We start from the raw sequence: 24,798 nt of genomic DNA on the forward strand, positions 1-24,798 counted from the left end.
GCAAGGAGCTGCAGTTGGGAAACAGCAGCCCTTCAGGGTGGCAACAGCTGCAGGGAACAGAGAGAGACTAGCAAATGGACCTATGGGTGGGAATAACCCTGGCTTTGCTCATGTTTGTCTCACTGCTCGAAAGAGTGATGTGCCCAGTCAGAGCTAGGCGCTGGGCTCAAGCCTTCAATGGTTCACCTCGCTCTGAAGGAGGCCGGAGGCCGGGTTCTGGAGGGGAGGGGCTGATTATGAGATGCTTGCTTCAAGGAGCTCGTAGAAGCTCTGTTTATGTGAATAACAGATAAGCTATGTTTCATTTTTATTTGAGTTTGATAAAAGGTCAGTCGTATCTTTGCAGCTTGGATACCTTTTGCTGAGCGCATGCAAGAATTATCCGAATATACTGATGTACAGGGGTGTTTGAGTCCATGTAGGCTCCTTTTCAAATATGTACTCCACACTGATGTGTCATGCCACTTTGTGAAATTTGTGAATCTAATAAAACTATTTAATGTTTCTTTTCTTTTTCTAAAAATTTCTAATAAGCTTGCTGGGACATATCAACTGATCCATTTTCGCCAATGATGCAAAAACATGTTTTAAGCTCCTGCGTCAACCGCGTTCATCTTTGGAGCCCCTGCCGGAGTTTGCAGAAGGGCATTGGAGTCGGAATAATTTTCACTCTGGCTGAGCTGTGATCACCAATTACACCCTGAAAATGAATGAACGTTAATCTGGAAAGGGTGAGTAAGTGCTCGTGTGTGAACGCAGTACAGCGTTTCATTGCCCGGGGCTGTTGGCGGGCACCAGGTGACAGGGGACTGGCTGGAACATTAACCGCCTTGTGGATCGCCTATCCTTTGACAGCTGCCTTGATTGCTTTTCTGCCATGCCCTTCAAATCATCTCTCTGGTCAAAGCATCTCACAATCATTTACAGCTGGCTATGTTTGTTTTGATGAATCTGTCATGTTTGTGTTGAGCGAGACAACGCTACAGCTGGACAATGTAGTAAAATGTATTTTTAGGACTCCAGCAGTGATTACTTTTCCTATCTGGTCTCTGGAGGCATCATTACTGAAGAATCTGGCTCCTAAATTAGACCTAACACCTTTCCCCCCACCCCTTCCTAAGTCACATGTAGGAGATCTCATTTCAAAAGCTGAGGCAATCTTCCCTGTATTACAACTTTTTGTCCTTGGGTCAACTAGCATGAAAGACCTTTTTTTTTTTTTTCTGTATAAAATACCTATGAAGCAAAGTGATCAGTTCTGAGAGGCAGATTCATCAGACTTTTCATCCTGCTTGGCTCCCGTGTAAAATTTGCTCCGAATTTATCAATGAAAATATCCTGCGCTGTTGTTAATGAGAAGAAAAAGGGGGAGTCAAAATTGGAGCAAGTTGCATATATCTCCCTGCAATAAAAATGTGCGAACGTATCTGTTTGACTCTGAGACATTCATTAGAATAATCTGTCACATATCTGATAGCAGCAGCGCAAGGAGGAAATTAAAGTCTGGCTTGAATGGAGTGCTGTATAGCTCTCGATCCGCCTGCCAGCCTACGTACCTGCTCTCGGTCTGCACGCATGTCAGGCTACACTGTTATTGCAAAAGCATAGCCCATGCTGTGCTTCTTCCTTCGAAGAGCTAGCATGACCCTTTTTAACATAACAAATGCCAATTAATGAAAGTAGTGGGATGGAAAGGATGGATTATTGTCGGAAGGAGGCTGGCCTCAATGTCCCGGCCACCCTTCTTCGTTTGCGCTCGTGCACGTGTATTTATTTGATTTATATGCCCTCAAAAACCAGGGCCTTAGGGGGCACGTGAGCCAATCTATGCAATAAAAACACTCAAATGAAAAGCATAGAAATTATAACAAAAAAAAAAAAAAGGGAACCCAAGGCCTGGATCGCTGCTGGGCGGCCAGGTTACAGAGGGTCTGCTGCCTAAGAAAATGACAACCTAACACAGATGTCTTTTAAATGTCTTACGACAGCCCGTCAATCCGGGATTCCTGAGGTAAGGTGCTCCAGAGGTCCGGAGCAGCAATCGCAAAGGCTCGCTCCCTGGCGTCAATCAGCCTGGCATGCTGTACCGAGGGTTCATCCCTTTGTGCGAAATGTAGGACCCTGCCAGGATTGTAAATTCGAAGCAGAGCATTAGTCCATGGCAAAGTGTCCAAGGCCAGGAGTTTATGAGCTAGAATAAGAGTTTTAAGTTTAATCCTCCACTGTGCAAGAAGCCAGAGGAGGCCATGTAAAACAAGGTGAAATGTTAACTTATACTGCAGCCTGAGATTAGCCGTGTGGCTTCATTCTATAGTAAATGGAGCGCTTTGATAACAGTGAGAGGTAGCCCAAGATAGGTAACATTGCAGTAGCTGATGATGGGAAGAATTAAGGCCTGCACGACCGCACGAAAACTGTTGGAGCATAACAGCGGCTTAATGCAACGTAGAAGGCGCAGTTGCTGAGTACAGATTTAATTTGTATGGATGAGATGTCATGAAATCAAATCTTGGTAGAGATTTAGTGGCTCAGATATATATTAAATGATCATGTCTTTCAAATTAAAGAAATATTTAATTTAGTAGCTGATAATTTTAGATATATTTGATTAGATTTCTTGCCCACTACCAGGCCACGTTAAAGAAGCAATGATTAAATTACATTAAAATCCTAATTTTTAATTTTCCTTATCCATTATCTTTCATTAGCCCTTTTCTAATAACATTCTATTTTCTCGGAACATGAATAAATGGTTCTCATTGCATCAGCCATCCCTTTTGATGGACAACTAGTTGAGAGCCGATCGCTGAATAATAGCAAGACAATATAGTACAAGAGAGTACCTGGAGAATGGATTTCGTATTTATGTGAGATTTTAATAGGATAGGAATTCTTGGTCAGATGCAAACAGCAATTTGTAAGGGTCCCCGAATCCCCCTCTTTAAATACACCCAGCCATGTACTCTCTCCTGAGTGTCCTCACTCTTGTGCTCCTAAACCTGCTCCCAGCATGACTCGCCACTCCTGCACACCCACACCCTGGATCTCATTTTTCCAACATGTCCTTTCAACTTCTGGGGTTTTGAGCCCCTCTCTGCGTTACAGGAGCTGCAAGGGGGAGGGGGAGGGGGAGGGAAAGGATGGGGAAGGGGGTATCAGGTGCATTTTTTTCTTGGTTCTCATCTCTCTCTTTTTTTTTTTTTAAGCGGGGGAAACCAGTTATGTATGTAGCAGCAGTTGCCTGTTCCCATCTCTAGTGTTAGTGTGGCGCAGGGGCAGAAAAATTCAGATTCAGTGGAGGGGTTGCAGCAGCAGTGGGGGGGGGGGTACACTAGGAGTAGGAGGATGTCAGCCAAAACAAGCACAGCGCTCTCTGTTCTCTTCTGACCAGCAGTTCTGTGTCTGCAGCAGATCTTTGCAGAACCTACCAATTCAAATAAATCCTGTATGGGATTTGAAAAATTAGAGAAAAGAGATGTTGAAAAACTAGCAGCTGAGGAGGTTTTGGAGAACCTAGATACTGGCGTGATATTTGGTGAGCAGCCACAGGCAGTAGGCAAATGTGCCAGGGCCAAGATCACCTCCCAGGAACAGTCAAAAACATGAGAAGTACCCTTGGCCTTTTACTTGTGGTCTGCCCTCAACCCCAGCCCCAGCAATAGCATTCGAGGATCCAAAGATGAGAGCCACAAAGTTGTCAGATGTGAAGACACTTTAGAGTTATGGAGGATCAGCATTTTGTAGAATGCATTCTCTGTTGAAAGGCCATCATTTAAGGGAACATACCGGGCCATCTTTCAAACAATGGTATGCTCCATCATTTGCAAAAACAACCCCCATTAGTATCAGTTTCAGGGGAGGCTAGTGCTAGTCTGGGGATCCCATCACCCACTCAAAGCAGCAGATGTTGTGGGAAACAAGTTCCTACAGATGGTTGAGAACATGGGATTAACTCATCTGCTGCTTGTCCTAGCCCCAGTTTACAAAGTTCCCTCAGGATAACATTTAGTAGGTTGATGGCTCCTATTCTGTGCACTCTGTGCCATGCCCTGATGCATACACAGCTGGCCAAGGCAGAAAAGTATAGCAGCACTCATTTCATCAATGACATCTGAGTCGACCTTGACGGCCTTGACGGCACAGTGGTGGTACTTGGATGAGGCAGTGTCAGGCAGTAAGGAACACGTGAGCTGTGCTTAACCCAGGTGATGGACAGGACCAGCATCATCCCTTGGCCCATGTCTAGTGGAGATAGGGGGGATGACAGAAGGCTTTTGGCTAGTCTGGAAACATGTTTGTTTCTTTTTTCTTTTTTAATTACAGATGGTAGCAGGTACATGACCAGGACAGTAAATAATGGGGGCTTTATACACTTGCTGCACTCCTTGGGGCTTGTGGCCAAGGATGGTGGCAGCTTTGTCCAATGGGAACACATAGAGAGGTGCAGGAAAGTAGCCAGGTATTTTAACAAGAAAGAAGGATACGTAGCAACTATGTAAGGAGCAAGCAGCAGCTGGGGCACCTGTGCCCCAGCTTATTCAGGATGTAGGCGCCAGATGAAATTCCACCTATCTGATAATGTAGAGGCTAGTGGACCACCATGTGCCCCTTCAGGAGTTGTCTGTGGATGCTGAGATCTGTGTGGATCATCCCCTGGGTCATCGGTATTTGTTACACAAGATTCAGGTGGTACAAGTCCTGAAACCCCTCAAGGATGCCATGAGGGGATTTGAGTTTAGCAATATCCACCTTGGGCAAGGTCATCCCCATAATCAATAACCTGGAGAAGTTACAGGGTTTCTGGCACCAGTGGTGCGGGTGCTCCTGAATTTCTTTTAGCTACAACTGCAAAATCAGCTCAAAACCCTCACCCAGCTGGATCCTTACAAGCTGGACACCCAGCTGGGTGAGGTGTAAGAGATTATCACCCTCCAGTCCAACAATCTTACTAATTACAAGGGGAAGCTGGTGGATAGGATACAAGAATGGCAGTGCCAAAGATAGAGGGGCAGTGGTGATGCAGCAAAAGAATTGGCTCCTCACCATGTACTGTCAGCATCAGTAGTATCCTGAAAGCCACCACTTCCTTTATTTTCCACCCCCTATAGCCACAGCACAGTGAGCTTTTCTGCCACAGGCCATAGTTTCACTGGTTGGCAGCAAAGACCAGTGTATGCCCCCTTCTTCCCAGTATAGGAGACCCCTAAACAAATCCTAATAACACGGTACCTTGGAGAGCCCATCAAGGTCCTAGACACAGACCTGTTGGCATACTGGGCATACAAGGCAGGATCTGACTGACCCTCACTAGGGTTGCCTAGCAGGGCCGAGTCAAGGATATTAAGTACCCAGCCCCCCCACCTGACGGTAACAGTCTCCCCCCCCCCCCACAATAAAAGTGTATTCATTTATAATAACAGATTTTATGTTAAAAAAGGACAAAATACTATATTCTAAGGTAATGACTCATCTTGGTTACAAAAACCACTATATCATTGTATTTCTACTAGAAATCTTCGTTCTACAGACACTGGTTTACTCTCTATTCCCTACAGCAAAAAAATTCTCAAAACAGCTACTATAAATCGGGCCCCCTCTATAATTGGTCCTACTCTATGGAACTCACTTCCATCGCCACTAAGGACTGAACCTTCCACATCTACCTTTAGAAAAAACCTTAAAACATGGCTTTTTATCAAAGCTTTCCCCCAATAAACTCGATAGATTTCATCCTCTTATATACAGTTTATTCCTTTTATTCTCGATGAGATACTGAATTTTGGTTTGATAATGATAGGTTATTATTTTATATAGTTCTATATTAATCTATTGATAATTATTAGTTTTTTGTTTGTTTTTTTTCTTATTCCACACGCGGTGTTTGAACTGTTATACTCTATTAGGTCTTCAATAATATTTGTTGACAATTTGTTTCAATGTAAACCGGTGTGATATTTTGAATTGAATGTCGGTATTAAAAAAAAAATCAAATAAATAAATAAAAATATCACTTACAACATGTATATTACATTTTCCTACACTGCTGTGGTGCCAGTGAGGAAACCCTGCGAAAAAGACACTTGGAGCCCATATGTATTAGGCCTATTATAACGTGCTGAGTGTGAGCTTGACCTTCAGAAATCCACGAGTAACGTAAATTGCAATTACAATATAGGAAACCCCCTCCCCCATACCAAAACAGCATTGCCTGTATTCAAACAGCAACCACCCTATCTATGAAAAGGTAACACTGCAAATATTACACCAGGCCCTAAACACCAATACAATTCTTATTAGTAAAACAGAACAAGCAAGGCTACTGTAGCTCCCTACACAGAAACAACACACTAGTGGAATACTTCACCGTGGTCACGCATTCAGAACACAGACAGACGTTCACCAAATAGAGAATAAAGAGACCATAAACAGAAACATGCAGACAAAAAAATGAACTGCAAACCACAATAAACCAAACCCTTTATAAGAGACATCACCATTTCACATACAATATCAAACAATTCAATCAAGAATATAAAACATCAATCATGGTAAAACCATACTAACAAAAAGAATATTTCAAAACAGCTGATGAATAAAATAACATCCAATAATGAGGGGCCTTTGTTTTCAGTTTTTATTTTATTTTTCTGTGGAATTTCAACATTATAACAAAAATAAATTAGTGAATACATGACTGCTACAACGAACACACAGGAAAAATATGTGTGGAAAAGTAATTTTTCCAATTTGTTGTAACATTGAAATTCCCAGGAAAAATATAATAAAAGCTGTAAATGAAAGTCCCTCCCAATAATTAAAAACTGATATACAAATTTTTCAAACACCAATAAAATATTTCAAAACAGCAGATACATCAACACCCAATAAGTAAAACTATTAAAGACAAAAAAAATCCCCTGTTCTCCATACCTGGAACTTTTCATTTCCAGATGCCCTAAGATTGTCATGGATTAGAAAGGGGAGAAGAAGGGTTGTTGCACACACGCTTTTAGGGGTAGATTTTAAAACCCCTGCGCGCGTAAAACCTCCTGGATTTACGCGCACAGGGCACTCGCGCGCTGGCGCGCCTATTTTGCATAGGCTGCCGGCGCACGCAAAGCCCCGGGACGCGCGTAAGTCCCGGGGCTCCCTAAAAGGGGCGGGAGGGGGCGTGTCTGGGGCAGGGGGCGGTCTGGGGCGGGTCCGGGGGCATGGCGACGGTTCGGGGACGGGCTGGGAGGCGGTCCCGAGTCCCCCAGCACTGCGGCCTGTGCCGGGGGATGCTGGGGCGGCACGCGCAAGTTACGCCTGCTTCAAGCAGGTGTAACTTTGCCCAACAAAGGTAGGGGGGGGGATTTAGGTAAGGCTGGGGGGTGGGGTAGATAGGGGAAGGGAGGGGAAGGTGGGGGGACGCAGAAGGAAAGTTCCCTCCGAGGCTGCTCTGATTTCGGAGCGGCCTCGGAGGGAATGGAGGCGGCTACGCGCGTATCTTATAAAATCTGGTGTACTTTTGTTCGCGCGTGCGTATTTTTTTGAAGATCTACCTCAGCGTGTCTTAGGATATTGCTGCCACTGTTTGTGCTGCTTTACCTCTCTCATGGTTCCTTGGGCTGTTCATACCACTGTTGGAGGCTACTTTGCCCCACTCTTGGTGTCTTGGACTGATGTTCCTTCTACTGCTGATTCCCACCTGCAAGTTTTCATTAAATGTGGCTAGACAACCCCTAATATAAGAGTCCAAAAATGAATGCACTGCTTCCCCCATTGACTTTAATGGAAACGACTGACATAACATGACAAATGAAAAAATGAATAAAAAATGGCAATTGAACTAAAATAACAAACTAAACCAAAATTCTTTTCCCTTTACAGCCCTAAATGGCACCTGAAACTTTTTTCAATTAAAAAAAAAAAGAAATCTGTCACCTTTAAAAACAGGCTAACGAATGCAAAAAGATAAATACTGTGTGCAAAAAGATAATTCTGTGCACAGTATTTATGTGCATCTTTCAAGGTGCAGAATTTGAAAAGCATTCTTTAAATGCAAGGACTTTACAGCAATGCATTATACCATTAAGGACTTTGTTTTCCTTGAAATATGAATCTTTCCATGCACTACACCTCATAAGCCAATTCCATGCCTGATCATCTTTTCTCAATTGAGCCAAAGCTAAGTAAGCATGGACTCCAACAGGCCCTTCAGAGGAGCAACACAAACCAGCATCTAGCATGCCTCTCCTAGGGTGATATGCTAAGTAAGCATTAACCTCCTAGCATGTCTGGATAAGAGATGAGATATGTTAGTAAATAAGTCAAGAAGAATCCACATCAAGCTCTTGGCACTTATTCCGCATAATCATTTACCTCTTCTCCCTTGCAAAAAAAAAAAAAAGCAAACTCTGATTTGGCAGCAGAGATGATTTCTGTTCCATTGCTATCATTTCTAATGAGCTCACATTTTAATCTCTGTGACTATCAGGCTGTGTCTTGGGAAAAAATCAGTTCATAACCATCCAGCTACTGTCAGGCTGATAGGCATGGGCAAATCCTAAATTTCATACTTATTAGGTTTAAGACTGCAGGATAAAGTACACTGCTGCTTCCAGTGTTTATGCTGACATATGGACCTATATATCTTAAGTTCTTGAGCATAATCTAGTTGGAAATATATTTCTCCTACATACAAATGTACATGAGCTTAAGGAGCATAGTAAACTATCATCTTGCATAGGTTTACCAACAAAATGGCTGGAAAATAAGCCAGAGTTTCCATCCTGACTGCAAATGGATAGGTAACTTTTTGTATTCAAGCATGGGGTGTCACTTGTCTTAAGAGACTGTTGGCAACCTTAGTCCTTGATAAAGCTCTACACTTGGTCACTGAAATGTGAATGGAGATTCTGGATTTTTAAAACTGTCAAACTTCTCAGCTGGTGGAGAGAAAATCTTCAGTCTTTAGAAAGAGGAGTAGACAAAGTAATATACTGTACATATGCATTGCAGTGGCGCATATTGGCTAATTTATGGGCCATAAATTGTCATAGATCTAGCTAAGAGCATTATTCCCAGTACAACTACAAAAGGAGTTGTGTTCACAGGTAGATTATTTTGCAGTTCTTGACAGATATATTTATTAAAGGGTGAATGTCATGGCAAAATCACTCCCTAGGTCAGCTTCCTTGCTAATTTAAAACATTTTTCTTCTCTAGATGATGATTTCACGATCTCAGCTTTCAAATCAATTGTTGGATCAGCTTCCAGGCTTTCCAGAAAGGAAACCTCCATTTCTTCTTCATCTGCCACAGATCTTGGCAAAGGTCTGGTAACATGGGGATCACTGAATTCCTTTGGATTGATAGGCTCACTCTCCATTTTACCGTGAGTACTATTACTTGAGCATAAGGATATTTTGGAGGGATTGACCTCCACACACTCCTCTCACTGAATGTCCAGTCTCATAGATGGGCACGAAAACACTAGTTGGTAACAGCTCCTCCTGCAGCTCCTTAGCGAACAACCTCCTTTGACACATGTCACAATGCAGGACGACGGGCATCCACCTCTGGGGAATGTGGCAGCCCCAGTACTCACAACTGACCCTGGCCAGGCCATCATTCACTCCCAGCCCTCTTCCACAGTACAGGGTAGGAGGTCTTGGTGGAATATCATACTGCTGTCTTTTTCTCCACAATGGTAAAACTCCTCAAAGTTTTCATACACAGAGCATGACACACTCAATAGAGGCCTCCTGTCCTAGATCATATGTGGCAACAATTATTGCTAATTAATGAAACATGAATAATGCAAAAATCTATGGCCTCACTTTATTAGCAGTGGTTCACAGCTCCCAGATTGCTTGTTGATGCTAGATGCAGCACCCAGTGACACCTCCTGTTTGAACCAGCTGTCTCTTGATGGCAGCCCCTTGCAGGGATTGCGATAGTGGTGGATATCGACATTTATAGCAGTCCAAATTCGATAGCTTTTCTCACTTTATCTTTCAGTTTTTTTCTTGGCTTGCGGTGCACAATCTATGCACCACTGGACTCACATGTACTGTCTAGCACCACTGCTGTACCTCATGCTTTTCATTTGCTTGACGTGCTTATGTTGACATTGGCTAATGTTAAGTTCTATGTTCTACCTTTGCATTCAGTGGCAAACAGTGACATTGTACGATGATGACATGACGTGCACAACTCATTCTTCTCATCCAGATTTATGCACTTTTGCTTTTCTATGCCTCTTCTGGTGGGAACAGTAGCCATCTTAGGTCTATGTCACAGTTCTTAAAACACTTTGCAGTTTCAATTCCGATCACAGTGAAAATGTCTTAAACAATTCAAAATACAGTTTTTCACATAAATTCATATTTTCAGTGCCACAGGGTCCCTGTTGATGTACCAGTCGGTGTAACCCCTGGGCTGATGTCCTCACTGAGGAATCCATGGGCCATCTTCAAATCCACAGGCTTAAGTTATTCAAACTTCCCATACAGTTCTTAATTTCCTCTCTGAGTACCAAGATTACCTGTCGGAAAGGGAGGGATTATTCTCTAGGGCCTTGAGTGTTGTTAAGACAGTCTTTGGATACAGCAGTAATAATCACTCTGGGAGTTGATTGTAATTTCCAACTTTACTGACAATAGTGAAAATGACTATTTAAAGTTCCTCAAACAATCCAAGCCATTTACTTGTTTGGCTTTTCAATAAATCTGTGACTTTTTGTCTCTTAATATATCATGTATTTAATTCCTGATCCTTGCTAATTGTAAAGGTTGTTCAGAAGTTCCATCCCAAAATTTCAGGATACAGGTTTCTCTAAACCTAAGTACTATAAGGCATACATTTCTCCAGATGAGTAGAAAGTACTTACTTCCTAGTTCAATCTCCCCTCTTTATTATCCAGGTGATAGCACAGTGGTTAATATCAGATGTTTGATACTGGTCTTCACTGAAGTCCAACTTCTCCTCCCAGGAATCAATGAAGATTCACTCCTTTAGTGATCTTCAAAGATCAATAGTGTTGTAGGCTGGAAAGAAATGCTTAACACTGGCAGCTAACAAGAAGAGAGAAAAGTCATTTATTAAAAAAAAAAGGGATATCCCAGGAATGTGCAGGTCACTTGAACAGTCAAGGAACAATGCAGATTCACAGGTCTATCCTGTAAAGTGCGGCCGCGTTTACCCTGCTCCTAAGCCGCGTTTTACTCACTTTCCGGCCGCGTTATCCCTTCCTGCGATCCCGAATCCACTTTAACCTACTCCTACCGCATCCTAAAATCCCCGGCCAACCTCTTCCGCACGCGGCATGGATATTGCATGCAAACGAGCGAATTAGCTATTCCCTAGCATCCCGTAACCCGCGCCCCGACTATCGCTATCTTTCCCTGCCGTTTTGTCGCGCGTTTAACCTGCTAACTTACCGCCTACCCTGACCCTGCGGTAGAGGCAGGGGTAAGGGTAGGTGGCAAGCTTTCCCCCAGCCCCCGCTCACCTGCCCCGGCCGTGATCATGGGTGCTGGTCTCCGAGGCAGCCCCAGTCCTCTCCCTCCTCCCGAAGCAAAAAAAAGCGAAAAAACCAAAAGCAAAAAGTAAGTCGCTTCACCGCTTCACGGCGAAGCGACTTACTTTTGCATCCACGATCGGACTTCTGCCTAAACTTACTTTTTTTGCAGCCGTCCGGTCCATCTGAAGAAGGTATCTTCCCCTCCCCGGGGAAGATGGATGCTAGCACGGGGGAAAGCGGCCCCTGTGCATTCAATTGGCTGCTGAAGACGTGACGTCACGACGTTTGGCGTCACTGCATGTGACGTCACGTCTTCAGCAGCCAATTGAATGCACAGGGGCCGCTTTCCCCCGTGCTGGCATCCATCTTCCCCCGGGAGGCAGGGGAGCCACGATACCTTCTTCAGAGGGCCGGACGGCTGCAAAAAAAGTAAGTCCGATCGGGGATGCAAAAGTAAGTTGCTTCGCCGCTTCTCCCCTCCTCCCGGAGCAGGGTGCGAAAAGCAGCCTTGCTCCGGGAGGAGGGAAGAAGCGAAGCGACTTACTTTTTGCTTTTGGTTTTGGTTTTTCGCTTCTTTTTTTTTTTGCTTCGCCGCTGACAGGTTCTCCCCTCCTCCCGGAGCAAGGCTGCTTTTCGCGCCCTGCTTCGGGAGGAGGGGAGGGGGGATTGGCAGTCCCGACTTCCTGGTATCTGTCATTTCATATGACATTTGAAATGACAGATACCAGCGTGGCGTGAAGCATTAGGCCCGCGCACCCAGGATACTGTATAGGCGCTCTATCCAGTAAAATGGGTTGCGCGGGCCTAAGGCTTCACGGGCCCTTCTTAGACGCGGTTTACATTTACATAAAATTTGTGTTCAGGATCGAGCGGTAGGTGTGCTGCACTGTGCATGCGGCAACCGCGGGTGCCGCAGGCACTAACGCAGCTCTTCCTACCGCTCGGTACTGGATAGACCTGTCAGAGATTGGTATTGAGACACAGGTCGATACTCTAAGGCCGCGGTAGAAAGAGTGCAGCATTGCCAGGCCCACCCTCGTTCCTCGCACGCACAGTTCTCTTCACCTAGCGCTCGATACTCTCTTCTAATTGCATGCAAATGCATGCCGCGGCTGCGAAGCCTTAGGCAAGCGTTAGGCCCGCGCAACCCATTTTACTGTATAGAGCGCCTATACAGTATCCTGGGTTCGCGGGCCTAACGCTTCACGGCCGCGCTGGTATCTGTCATTTCAAATGACATTTGAAATGACAGGTACCAGGAAGTGGACAGTTATGTTCCCCGATGCTCGGCAAACTTTTCCCCAGCCCCCGCTCACCTGCCCTGGCCCCGTCCGGTCTCCGGTGCAGCCCCAGTCTGTCTCCTCCTCCCGAGGCATAAAAAAAAAAAACCCGAAAAAGTAGCAAGGCTCGGGCCTGCTACGATAGTCCCTTCTCCCTTCTCCTCTCCTCCCGATTTCGGCGCTCAAGGCGGCCGGGTGGGCGTGCATTCATCCAGGCAGAGGGAGCCGGCGGCGAAAGCGGCCTCCGGCTCCCTCTGCCTGGATGAATGCACGGCCCCCGCCGGCAGTGAATGAATGCCCGTGCGATTTCGGTGCTCATGCCTTGAGCGCCGAAATCGCACGGGCATTCATTCATGCATCAAATTCCTTATAGGAAAACCTCTTTCTAACAAATAAGTTGATCTCCAGCCTTTTTTTTTTTTTTTTTTAAATCAGAAAAAGACCACTGAACCCTAGTCATAATGAAAATAACTTTGGCTCCTGAATGGGCAACCGATTAGACTGGGATAAACAGAAACAATGCCCGTGCGATTTCGGCGCTCAAGGCATGAGCGCCGAAATCGCACGGGCATTCATTCACTGCCGGCGGGGGCCGTGCATTCATCCAGGCAGAGGGAGCCGGAGGCCGCTTTCGCCACCGGCTCCCTCTGCCTGGATGAATGCACCCCACCCGGCCGCCTTGAGCACCGAAATCGGGAGGAAGGGAGAAGGGACTACCGTAGCAGGCCCGAGCCTTGCTACTTTTTCGGCTTTTTTTTTTGCTTCGGGAGGAGGGGACAGGACTGCGGCTGCACCGGAGACCGGACGGGGCCTTGAGCGCCGAAATCGCCCCCATTTTTTACACTTTATTCCCGTTTTAATTTTCTAACACCACACTAACACCAAGTAGAGGGTGGCGGTAAACTAACAGGTTAAGGACGCGGCAAAATAGCGGGTTACAAAGGAGATAATCTGAGCGCGCGTCACAGTATCGGAGGGGAATAGCTAATTCCTTCATTATACAGCTAATTCGTTCATTTACATATCATATACATGCTGCGTGCGGAAAGGGTTATGCGTCTGTTTTAAGAAGAGCTAAGGACGCGTGAAACTGGAGACTGTATCGCTGGATCGCCTTACGCGTCCGAATTGTGCGCTCCCAGCTCGTTACAGACGGGAAATCCTCAACCGCACGTTACAGTATCGACCTGACAATAGGATAAATAGGACACACCTCTAATTTGCACATCAGTGAGTTAGATACTTAGTTAACATAACATTTTCTTAATTGGTTGGAATTATAATTTTATCTTATATAAGCAAATAAGTCTGAATTCCTGTAAGTCATATGATTTCTTGTAAATTGAGTCCAGAAGGCAGAAAGTCAGTGCCGATCTTTAATATACTTTTTAACTTTTTACTTAGTTTTTAGATTGCAGCAGCCTTGCCTATTCCTTCAAGCCTAATATGTGTAATATGTAGTGTAAAAGCAAATACTGTGAGCATGTAAGATGAGCCTAGAGCTTAGATGGGTTGCAGGCACTGACCTTTGGTACATTTCTGCATTTCTGAGTACTTTTTTCACAGTGAACATGAAGTAATAGTCTTTTCTCAACACATTCCTTTCTCATACTGCCTTTGTCTTGCAAAGAATACATTCAATAATAAGCAAAAATAGAATACAATACATAAGAGTAATGACTTATAGTGTGGCTTGTCTTTGCCTTGCATCTCTGCCTCTTTTCCGCACTGAAATATACAGATATTTTCATAAGAACTTTGCGGAGTACCCTCACAATAAGTCTTTCAGAGTGAAAGACTCCTACTCTTCTCTCAGAAGATAGCACTGAGTCCCTGGATCCAAAGGGAACTCAGGCAGAGGCTAAAAATAAACCAATTTTCAAAAGGGTAACTAAAAAAGGAGGTAAAGAAGGGTGGTTAGAACTTCTTCCTTAAAAAAAAAAAAAAAAAGGTTAAATGTTGGAATCATGAAATGGGAGAAAGGCACATTTTCTTCTAGTCCCTATCCAGGTCTCTTTCCAAGAAACCCAAGGGTCCTTTTTCCAAAACAAAACAAAAGCTAGGAACAAGCATGATGGCCTGCTGTCCATGAGAAAGGCAACTCAAAATCCACCTACAATATGGTGCCTTGGAATTTTATAGGCAGGGACTCCACCATTAAATTACCCCACATGGGAGAGCTATAACCCAAATAAATCTAACTCTTTTCTCTACCCACTTTAAGGCCAATATTCAGTAGGCTATTTAGTAGACAATTTAACTGGCTTAAGTTAGCCAGATAACTTGTCCCATATATTGAGCAGGATAACTGTCCCACTGGATATACTTTCCTAAAGTTATCTGGCTACATGTAGGCGGATAACTTAAAAATCTAACTAATAATAGCTGATTAGGTTTTGTAGTTATTCAGCCTTGTATAGTCAGATTAGTTGCTACTTATCCGGATATCTTCTAAAGATATCAGGTAAGTAGCGTTTTGAAATTTAAAAAAACAAAGATGATGTGAAGGGGTCTGTGGCCCAATTTTCTTTCTCTTACCTCCACCAAATTGCACTCCCACCCCACATCCACATCTAAATGTTAAAATTGATCCAGAGTCGATAGATTGCCCCCTCCCCACTGTAAGGGAAGTGGACCCTTGAGCTGCGACAAAAACATATGAACATAAGAAATTGCCATGCTGGGTTAGACCAAGGGTCCATCAAGCCCAGCATCCTGTTTCCAACAGAGGCCAAACCAGGCCACAAGAACCTGGCAATTACCCAGTTACCCAAGGTTGGTACTCCCGCCAGGAGAGGGCCCCTGGTTCTTGTTGACGGAAGGCGGAACAAGTACAGATGGCCCCACAGGAACTTCATCCATACCAGCCCTCGTTCCCCGCAAGTTGAACCCTTGGGTACTGGGCTGGCAGGACTTAGGCGGGGGCATCTCACAGAGTGAGTCCTGAGGAAGAGGCAGAGATGGCGTTGGACTGGCTGGAGTCAAGGCAAATGGAGAACAGGTGGAGTCAGGAACAGGCCGGAGGTCAGGACAGGCAGCAGGCAGGAAGAAGATGAAGAAACTGGCTGGAGGTCTGGGCAGGCGGAGGTCACTCAGAATTGGTTTACCAGGTGGAGGTCAGGTAGGCGGAAGGTGGTCTGGCAGGACAAGGAGCAGGAAGGCAGGCACGGAAGGCAAAGGAGCAGGCAGGGATGCTGGAACAGGAATTAGGCAGGAACGCTGGAACAGGTATCAAGCAAGAACACACTCTCACGGAGCAGGACCCATTGCTGAGGCGAAGTGGACGAGGCAGGGCCGGGTATAAGTGCCTGAGGCGTCTGATGTCATCACCGTGTGCCAAGAGGACTTTTCCCGCTACTGGGCCTTTAAATCTGGCGGCGTGGCACATGCACACACCTAGGCGTCAGGCCTGGAGCAGCACATTGGCGGCGTGGGATTGCCGCAAGAGCAGGCCGCAGCCGCGGTCTCCGCCAGGGAAAGGTAGCAGAGGTCAGTGCGAGTCTCCCAGTGGTGAGGGGGCCCAGCCGGGGTCCTCTACGGGCAGGGACCCTAACATTACTCCCTCCTTTACGCCCCCTTTTAGAAGGTCCAGGCTTCTTTGGATGAGCGGTGTGGAACTGCTGGAGTAGTGCATTGTCGAGGATGTTGGAAGCGGGTTCCCATGTATTTTCATCGGGCCAAAACCCTTCTAGGCGATTAAATATTCCCACCTTCCACATTGACATCTCACATCTAGGACTTCCTTGAGTTGGTATATCTGATACTCTTCTGCCGAGATGTTCTGCAGTGCGGGAGTCTTGCGCTGCAGCCAGGATAACATGTGAGGTTTCAGGAGAAATACATGGAATGTATTGTGAATCCTCAGGGAGAATGGAAGTCTCAAGCGGTATGTGACTGGGCCGATTCGCTCGGTGATGGAGAAGGGCCCAATGTATCGAGGGGCTAGACGCATCGAGGGCACCCGAAGGCAGTTATGGCGGGTATTGAGCCCCACTCGGTCTCCAGGATTAAAGTGGAATACCTGGCGTTTATGTTTGTCGGCCACCTTCTTGGCCTGCTGTGCTGCCCGACGGAGATGGTTATGCGTGCTAGTCCATAGGGATAACAGTTGTTGAGCTGTGAGCTGAGCTGCGGGCGAGGGCACAGATAGAGGTGTGGGAAAAGGTGGCTTTGGTTGTCTGCCATAGACCAACCTGAATGGTGAGGTACTGGTAGCGGAGTTGGTGTGGGATTTATGGGAGAACTGTGCCTAAGGGAGAAGGGTGGACCAGTCATCTTGTCTGGTGTTCACGAAGGAGCAGAGCAAGGTTTTTAGCGTCCGATTGACCTGCTCAGCCTGGCCATTGCCCTGCGGGTGGTATGCAGTAGTGAAATCGAGCTGGATACTGAATTTCTTACATAATGACCGCCAAAAGTTAGCTGTGAATTGGACCCCGCGATCTGAGGCAATATGTTGCTGGAGTTCATGGAGGTGAAAGACGTGCTGGGTGAATAGTTGGGCTAGTTTGAGGGCCATGGGAAGATTCGGAAGAGGTGTGAAGTGGAACATTTTCGAGAACCTGTCTACAACAACCCAGATTACATGGTTGCCCACTGATGAGGGCAGGTCCATTATGAAGTTGGTCAAAAAATGGTCTCCGGTTCCTTAGGTACAGATAGAGGTTGTAGAAGGCCCCAGGGGCGCTTGGTCAAGGGCTTTTGTTGGGCACATGTTGACAAGAATCAACGTAACCCCGGATGTTTTGTTCCATCTATGGCCACCAATAGTACCACTGTAATAGGTCCAGTGTGCATGCCCTTCCAGGGTGTCCAGCGGTGAGGGAGTCATGGGCCCAGGCCAAGACCCTTCGCCTGAGGTGGAGAGGAACCATGGTCTTCCCGGGTGGGGTCGTCTGAGTGGCAGCCAGGCAAACCTTTGCTGGGTCCAGAATGCACTGTGGCACTACAGGAATGTCCTCGGTCTCGAAGGCTCTAGAGAGGGCATCCGCCTATACGTTCTTAGAAGCTGGTCGATAATGAAGGTTGAAGTCAAATCGACTAAAGAATAGTGACCACCGGGCTTGACGGGGTTTCAAATATTGAGCTTGGCTGAGATATTCCAAATTGTTGTGGTCCGTCAAGACCATAGTGGAATATTGGGCTCCCTCAAGCCACTGGCGCCATTTTTCAAGCTTTCTTACATGATACCAACTGACTCCCCCAATTGCGCAAATTTTTTAAGACACTACTAATTGACCGTTATAATAGGCTTCATTGTACAATAAAGGTTCACTTCATTGCTCTGCCTTATTTATAATCATAGGTCAATATCAGTTTAACTTATTATTTTTTATAATTTTTCTTGATGAATGTCCCATCACCATTTAAAAATTCTTATTGATCCAATCAATCATAAATCAAAATCTCAGTGAGACATATCTTGTCATCTTATCTGAAGTGCGAATACTTTGATGCCGCCCATCTTGTTGTTCAACGGTGCCAATGCCCGACACGGGGCCGTGTTTCGGACAACAGAGTCCTTTTACGAGGGCTATTTCTGTGTCAAATAATCACAAAAGTCAACTTAGTACAACATGAAAATTGTTTTAAAAAAGCATCACTCAGAGCTTCACAGATCACACTTACTGCTTTGGCAGCCTCTGCCTTCTTGGAATTCCACGGCGTTTTTTGTAGCTTCTCTTCCGGTCCAGCCCGGAACCCTACTATAAATCGTACTACTCTCCTACGTCACTTACCACCTGACTGCTCCTAAATCCAAATAAGGGTAATGACATCACAAGACACTAGGTCAACCCCTCATGTTAATTTAGAGAATGTCACTCTATTGCTGAGTTTAGGCCCGACGGAGTCACTGTATTCATTCGGAAAATCCACTGTGATTCCCGCTCATTCAAAACTTTATTAGGATCACCTCCTCTAGAGTTTATGGGTACTTATTCCATAATACACCACTGCAATTGTTGAAACAAATGTTGTTTTTCCAAACAATGCATTACCATTGGCGCCTGTATTTTACCTGTTGTGATACAGCTACGATGTTCCGTAAGTCTAACTCGGATGGATCTTTTAGTCCGTCCAATATAGTATTGCTTACAAGGGCATGCTATTAAATAAATGACATCTGTAGACTGGCAATCCGTATATTGACGTTTTGAGTCAGGAACTTCATCCATACCAGCCCTCGTTCCCCGCAGGTTGAACCCTTGGGTACTGGGGCTGGCAGGACTTAGGCGGGGGCTTCTCACAGAGTGAGTCCTGAGGAAGAGGCAGAGATGGCATCGGACTGGCTGGAGTCAAGGCGGATGGAGAACAGGCAGAGTCAGGAACAGGCCGGAGGTCAGGACAGGCAGCAGGCAGGAAGAAGATGAAGAAACTGGCTGGAGGGCTGGACAGGCTGAGGTCACTCGGAGTCGGATTATTAGGCGGAAATCAGGCAGGCGGAGGTCACTCAGAATCGCATAACCAGGCGGAGGTCAGGCAGACGGAAGGTGATCTGGCAGGGCAAGGAGCAGGAAGGCAGGCAAGGCAGGGCCGCTGGAACAGGAATCAACTAAGAACACACTCTCATGGAGCAGGACCCCTTGCTGAGGCGAAGTTGAAGAGGCAGGGCTGGGAATAAGTGCCTGAGGCGTCTGATGTCATCACTGCGCGCTGAGGGGACTTTTCACGCCGCTGGGCCTTTAAATCTGGTGGTGTGGCATGCGCGCCTAGGGAGTCGGGCCCGGAGCGGTGCTTCGGCGGTGTGGGATTGCTGCGAGAGCAGGCCACGGCCGCAGCCTCCACCGGGGAAAGGCAGCAGAGGTCAGTGCGGGTCTCCCAGTGGTGAGGGGGCTCGGTCGGGGTCCTCTATAGGCGGGGACCCTATCACCCACTCCCTATTCACCCATTCTCATTTGAAGGAGACCAACTGATTAGAAAAATAAGATCAGACAACCAAGGTAAAAAAATATATATTTTGACTTTCAGTGATTGGAAAATACCATCTTTGGGAATGTGTTTTGCTTTTTCTTCAGTATTCCAGTATTCACGGAGTCTGGTTTCTTGGGCTTTCCATTTTATTTTTGTCTGCATGTTTCTGTTTCTAATTTATAGTCCCTTATTCTTATTAGGTAAGAGTCTGTCTGTGTTGCACACGTGTGACAAGGTGCAGTATTTTAGCTAGCATATAGTTTCTCTGTAAGGATTTATAGCAGTCTGGCTTGTTCTGTTTGCTTAGTAGGTGGTTTATTAGTGTTCTGGGTCCTGGTGTAATGTTTGCCTTGCTGCTTTTTCATAGATAAGGTTGCTGCTGTTATGGTATGCTATGCCAAGGTTCTAGATTTTTTTTTTTTGTAGGGGTTTGTATTACTTCACAAAGTGTTTGGCAGTGGAGGGAGTTTGTTTTCCTGTCATTGAGGTGACACCAGAATTTGAATATATTTTTTTGCATGTTCTAGTTCTGTTCTGCACCCGTTGCAAATCTTAAGTTTTTATGATTATTATGATTACTGCTGTTTTATTGTAGTTATGATATTCTCTGCATTTTTAGGAAGAGAATACATTGATATTTATTTTATTACTTGATGTTTCTGTTAAGTGTTTTTTGTTCACTTTTTAAGAACTTAAGAACATAAGAAGTTGCCATATTGGGTCAGACCCAGGGTCCATCAAGTCCAGCATCTTGTTTCCAACAGTATCTTTCAAGTACCCAAAAATTAAATAGATCTCAAGCTACTAATTCCTGTAATAAACAGTGGCTATTCCCTAAGTCCACTTGACTAATAGCAGTTTATGGACCTCTCCTCCAGGAACTTGTCCAAACCTTTTTTAAATCCAGATAAGCTCACTTTCTTAACCACATCCTCTGGCAACGGATTACAGATCTTAATTGTTCATTGAATGAAAAAAATTCTCTCCAAATTGTTTTAAAGGTGCTACTTGTTAATTTCTTGGAGTCCCCCCTAGTCCTATTATCTGAAAGATTAAACAACCAATTCACATTTACCCATTCTAATCCTTTCGTGATTTTGTAGACCTCCATCAAATCCCCTTTAAGCAGTCTCTTAACTTCTTTAGCCATTTCTCATAGGAAGCATTTCCATGCCCTTTATCATTTTGGTCGCCCTTCTCTGTATCTTCTCCAATGCATCTATACCTTTTTTGAGATGTAGTTGCCAGAACTGAACACAGTACTCAAGGTATGGTCTCACCATGGAGTGATGCAGAGGCATTATGACATTCTCAGTTTTATTCACATTCCCTTTCCAATAATTCCTAACATTCTGTTTGCTTTTTTGACTGCCGCAGCACACTGAGCTAACAATTTCAATGTATTGTCCACTATGACATATACATATTTTTCCTAGGTAGTAACTCCTAACATGAAACCTAACCTTGTGTATCTACAGCATGGGTTATTTTTCCCTATATGCATCTTCTTGCACTTACCCACATTAAATTTCCTCTGCCATTTGGACATCCAATCTTCTAGTCTCGCAAGGTCCTCCTGCAATTTATCACTATCCACTTGTGTTTTAACTACTCTAAATAATGTTATGTCATCTGAAAATCTGATCACCTCACTCATTGTTCTCCTTTCCAGATCATTTATAAATATATTAAAAAGCATGGGTCCAAGTACAGATTCTTGAGGCACTCCACTGTTTACCTTTCTCCACTGAGAAAATTGACCATTTAATCCCACTCTCTATTTCCTGTTTTTTAACCAGTTTGTAATCCACAAAAATACATCGCCTCCTATTCCATGACCTTTTAATTTTCTTAGATGCCTCTCAAGAGGGACTTTATTGAATGCCTTCTGAAAATCCAAATACACCACATCTACTGGTTCATCTTTGTCCACATGTTTATTCACCCCTTCAAAAAATGTAGGAGCTTTGTGAGGCAAGACTTCCCTTGGGTAAATCTATGCTGGCTGGCTCCCATTTAACTATGTCTATCTAAATATTCTGTGATTTTATTCTTTATAACAGTTTCCAAGATTTACTATAGGGATGACCCTGCCCTGGGTGACCTTCCTAGAACTCAGATACCCCATGGCAATTTTGAAGGGCTTCAGAATTTTATCATCATTATCCAGTCATGGATAAGAAATAGACATGGATTGCCCCCTGGGGGCAATCCATGTCTATTTCTGTTTCCAGAGACAGATCATGAAGGGGTATCTGATCCTCCACTAAACTCTGCAGCATCATATAGGTGGAATTCCTGTGGGTGCCAACATCTTGAATCAGATGCTTATGAGGCATTCTGAATTTTTCCTGCTTTTCATAGAGTAGCTGTCCCCCTTCATATTTCAATGGAAATGCCACACTATTTTCTACACCAGTCTATCGGAACCTGGAGGATTGTTTCTGTGATCCTTGTGACCCAGGTCCAGGGCATTCCAGGTGCAGCAAGTGTGCAAAGCAATGTTTTCCCTGAAAGCTTCCATCTTCTATTGCCTTTTTCATATTTGCACCACTGCCTGTCACAAAGAAACCTGCATGAAGTCTCCTGCCTCTTCTGTCTAGCTGCAAACTCTCCAGCATCTTACTTAGGGCTGACAGAATACTGCATGAGATATGATGGCTATCCATCACCTGGGTGTGCAGCACAGTCCACCTGCACTTTCATGCTTGGTCTCTGCTAGAGCTGGTGCCTACCCCTGCCTCATCCATGTCCCACCAGTGTATCATCAGGGAGAGGTAAGCATACATAGCATTTATGCTGGTCCAGATATCACTGTAAAATGTATGCTACTCCCCTCTGCCTTAACCCGCTGTGTTTGTATGCAATTACAACACTGGTTGTACAGTTTGGGGATAACCTGTCTCCTAAATGTGGACCTGGAGGGCACTTTGTAATTGGGGGGTAACACATGCAGCAGACACTTGAAGCCCATGTTATCCACTCCTGCAGGGGCTGGCCACCCAGAACAATCATTTCCCTGATGCACCTCATTATTACTTTTGATGTTGCCTGCATCTTGACTAGGACATTTATACAGAATACCACTCTATTTTCTCTATGGTGGGTAACTGCTGCAGATGAATGGCAGGGGGCTGCAGATCTGCCGCCTGACTGCTGGAAGGGACTGTGGGATCAGCTTGAGGAAATGTCTTCAACTTTTCAACCCCTTTCCTCTGACCTTTGCTTTGAGTGGCAGAGGGGGTCCCCAGGCTAGTACTGCTACCCTTCTCTGATGCCAATCTAGTGGGTACTACATCTGCTGGTGATGCAATATACCAGCATTTTTCAGATGCCCCAGTATCTTCCCTCAACTGATGGCCTTACTGTAATGAATGCCTTGAGCAAAACACGAGTCCTCCATCTCTTTAACATGATTCCAATTCAGAGTTGTCTTGCACAATCTTCTCTCTGCATCCTTGGCAATGATGCTGGCACTGGATTTGAGGTTGAAGGTGAACCATGAGGAAAAAGGTCAGGGGCATCACTCACACACTCTACCTGCACTATCTGTTCTTCCTGGGAGTTTCTCTCAACACTGTCAGTATCATCTATCTCTCCCATCACCTCACTGAAGCTAAGATGCTACTGACTGAACCACCTTAATTTTCTTCAGCTACTAGCTCTTCAATTTCTGAGTCAGGGAATCCAAGAATCAGTTGTTGAAAATAGTGTCTCCTTTGCCTCAGAAGTAATAATCATAGAGGATTGCACTGCTGGTTTTGGCTGATATGCTTCCTCTGCTGCTGCCCATGCCCTTGCACTGCTAATTCTAGCCTTAAGTGGATCTCCCCTCTTTTGCCCCTGCTCCAAAACAAGAGGGAGAGTAATAGGTGGTGGTGGAACATGCTCTCCAAATTTCAATTTCTTCTGGTTTGAGCTAGCTTCTACTGCTGGCACAAAAGTCTCTTTTCATTTTAGGGGAAGGACTGCCTTTTTTCTCGCTGCTACTACTAGGCTGATCTTGCTCTGCAGCAAATCCTCTGCTCTTTCCTTGCAGTGGCATGATGGAATTTGAACTGCTTATGAGGGGTTTTGCTATCACAAAGGAATTTGTTCGATACTGTCCCACCATTCACAGTACCACTTTATTATGTGCAAAAATGTTTTGTTACACACACACACACACACACACACACACACACACACACACACATATTGTATGTGTGTGCACAGCTGACTGATTCATTTTGCATAGAGAAAAAACTGTTAAAAACAGAACCAAGAAGCCTGGCAAGGCTCTTGTTTGATTCAATCTTTCTGCTAATCTTACTGCACTGTGCTGTGTCAGACAGAGACAATAAAATCACTGGCACTGCTTCAATATCAACTCCACTCTACTCCACTCTTACCCTGCCCCCAGTGAACAAAGAAAAGAGTACCACTGCCTTTGTCTTTTATCTCTCACAGTCAGCAAGAGAGAGAGACCAGACCACTGATAGATGCCTGCAGAAAAGAAGATCAGAAGAAACCCTTTACCAGTGCTAAAGCCTACTTTTTTAAAGCTTTTTTTCAACCCTGAGATAGATTCTATAAAAAAAATATGTTTCTCTGCAAACTTCCAGAGAACAAATATAAAGTTTCTTACTCCTGCTCAGCCTTTTTAGTGGGGTTACATCGGCGTCACTTGATCCAGATGGCAGCTATATGTTAGTTGAAAAGATGCTTCATCATTATTTGTCTTCCATTTATGTCCGGCCTTGGCTCCCAGGAGGCTGTAACATCACACAGGTAAGAGATGGTTACTATAGTTACCAGTTTGCTCAGCACAGCCATAGATTTGAATGGGCCATAGACTTATGTCGGAAAACTAAACAAATTAGATGAACATTTTTGTTTAAATTCATGGGCACCCTTCATTTGTTTCAGGGGTTCCCCGAATGACATGTAAATGGACTCATTCATTGCATTTTGCATATGTATTTCAAACATATTCACATCCCTACATACTGATACTCCTGAAGAGAAGAAGAATAACTCTAGAGGAGTTGGACTGTCTCAAAGGACTTGTTTAAATGTTTTCCTTTGTCCAGTTTGTTTTTTTGCAGGTACCCAGTTGGTG

The 24,798-nt window shown here is 44.9% G+C and overlaps 1 long non-coding RNA gene across 1 annotated transcript; it reads left to right on the plus strand.

Moving 5' to 3' along the window:
- The first annotated feature begins 540 nt into the window (after positions 1-540).
- On the plus strand, positions 541-24,459 carry LOC115081594. The gene is made up of 3 exons (XR_003853835.1): positions 541-731; positions 9,210-9,378; positions 24,147-24,459. It is a non-coding gene; the product is annotated as an uncharacterized LOC115081594 (long non-coding RNA).
- The last annotated feature ends 339 nt before the right edge of the window (positions 24,460-24,798 follow it).

This window comes from Rhinatrema bivittatum, chromosome 1 (genome assembly GCF_901001135.1).
Source record: "Rhinatrema bivittatum chromosome 1, aRhiBiv1.1, whole genome shotgun sequence".
In the NCBI taxonomy this organism is placed as follows: domain Eukaryota; kingdom Metazoa; phylum Chordata; class Amphibia; order Gymnophiona; family Rhinatrematidae; genus Rhinatrema; species Rhinatrema bivittatum.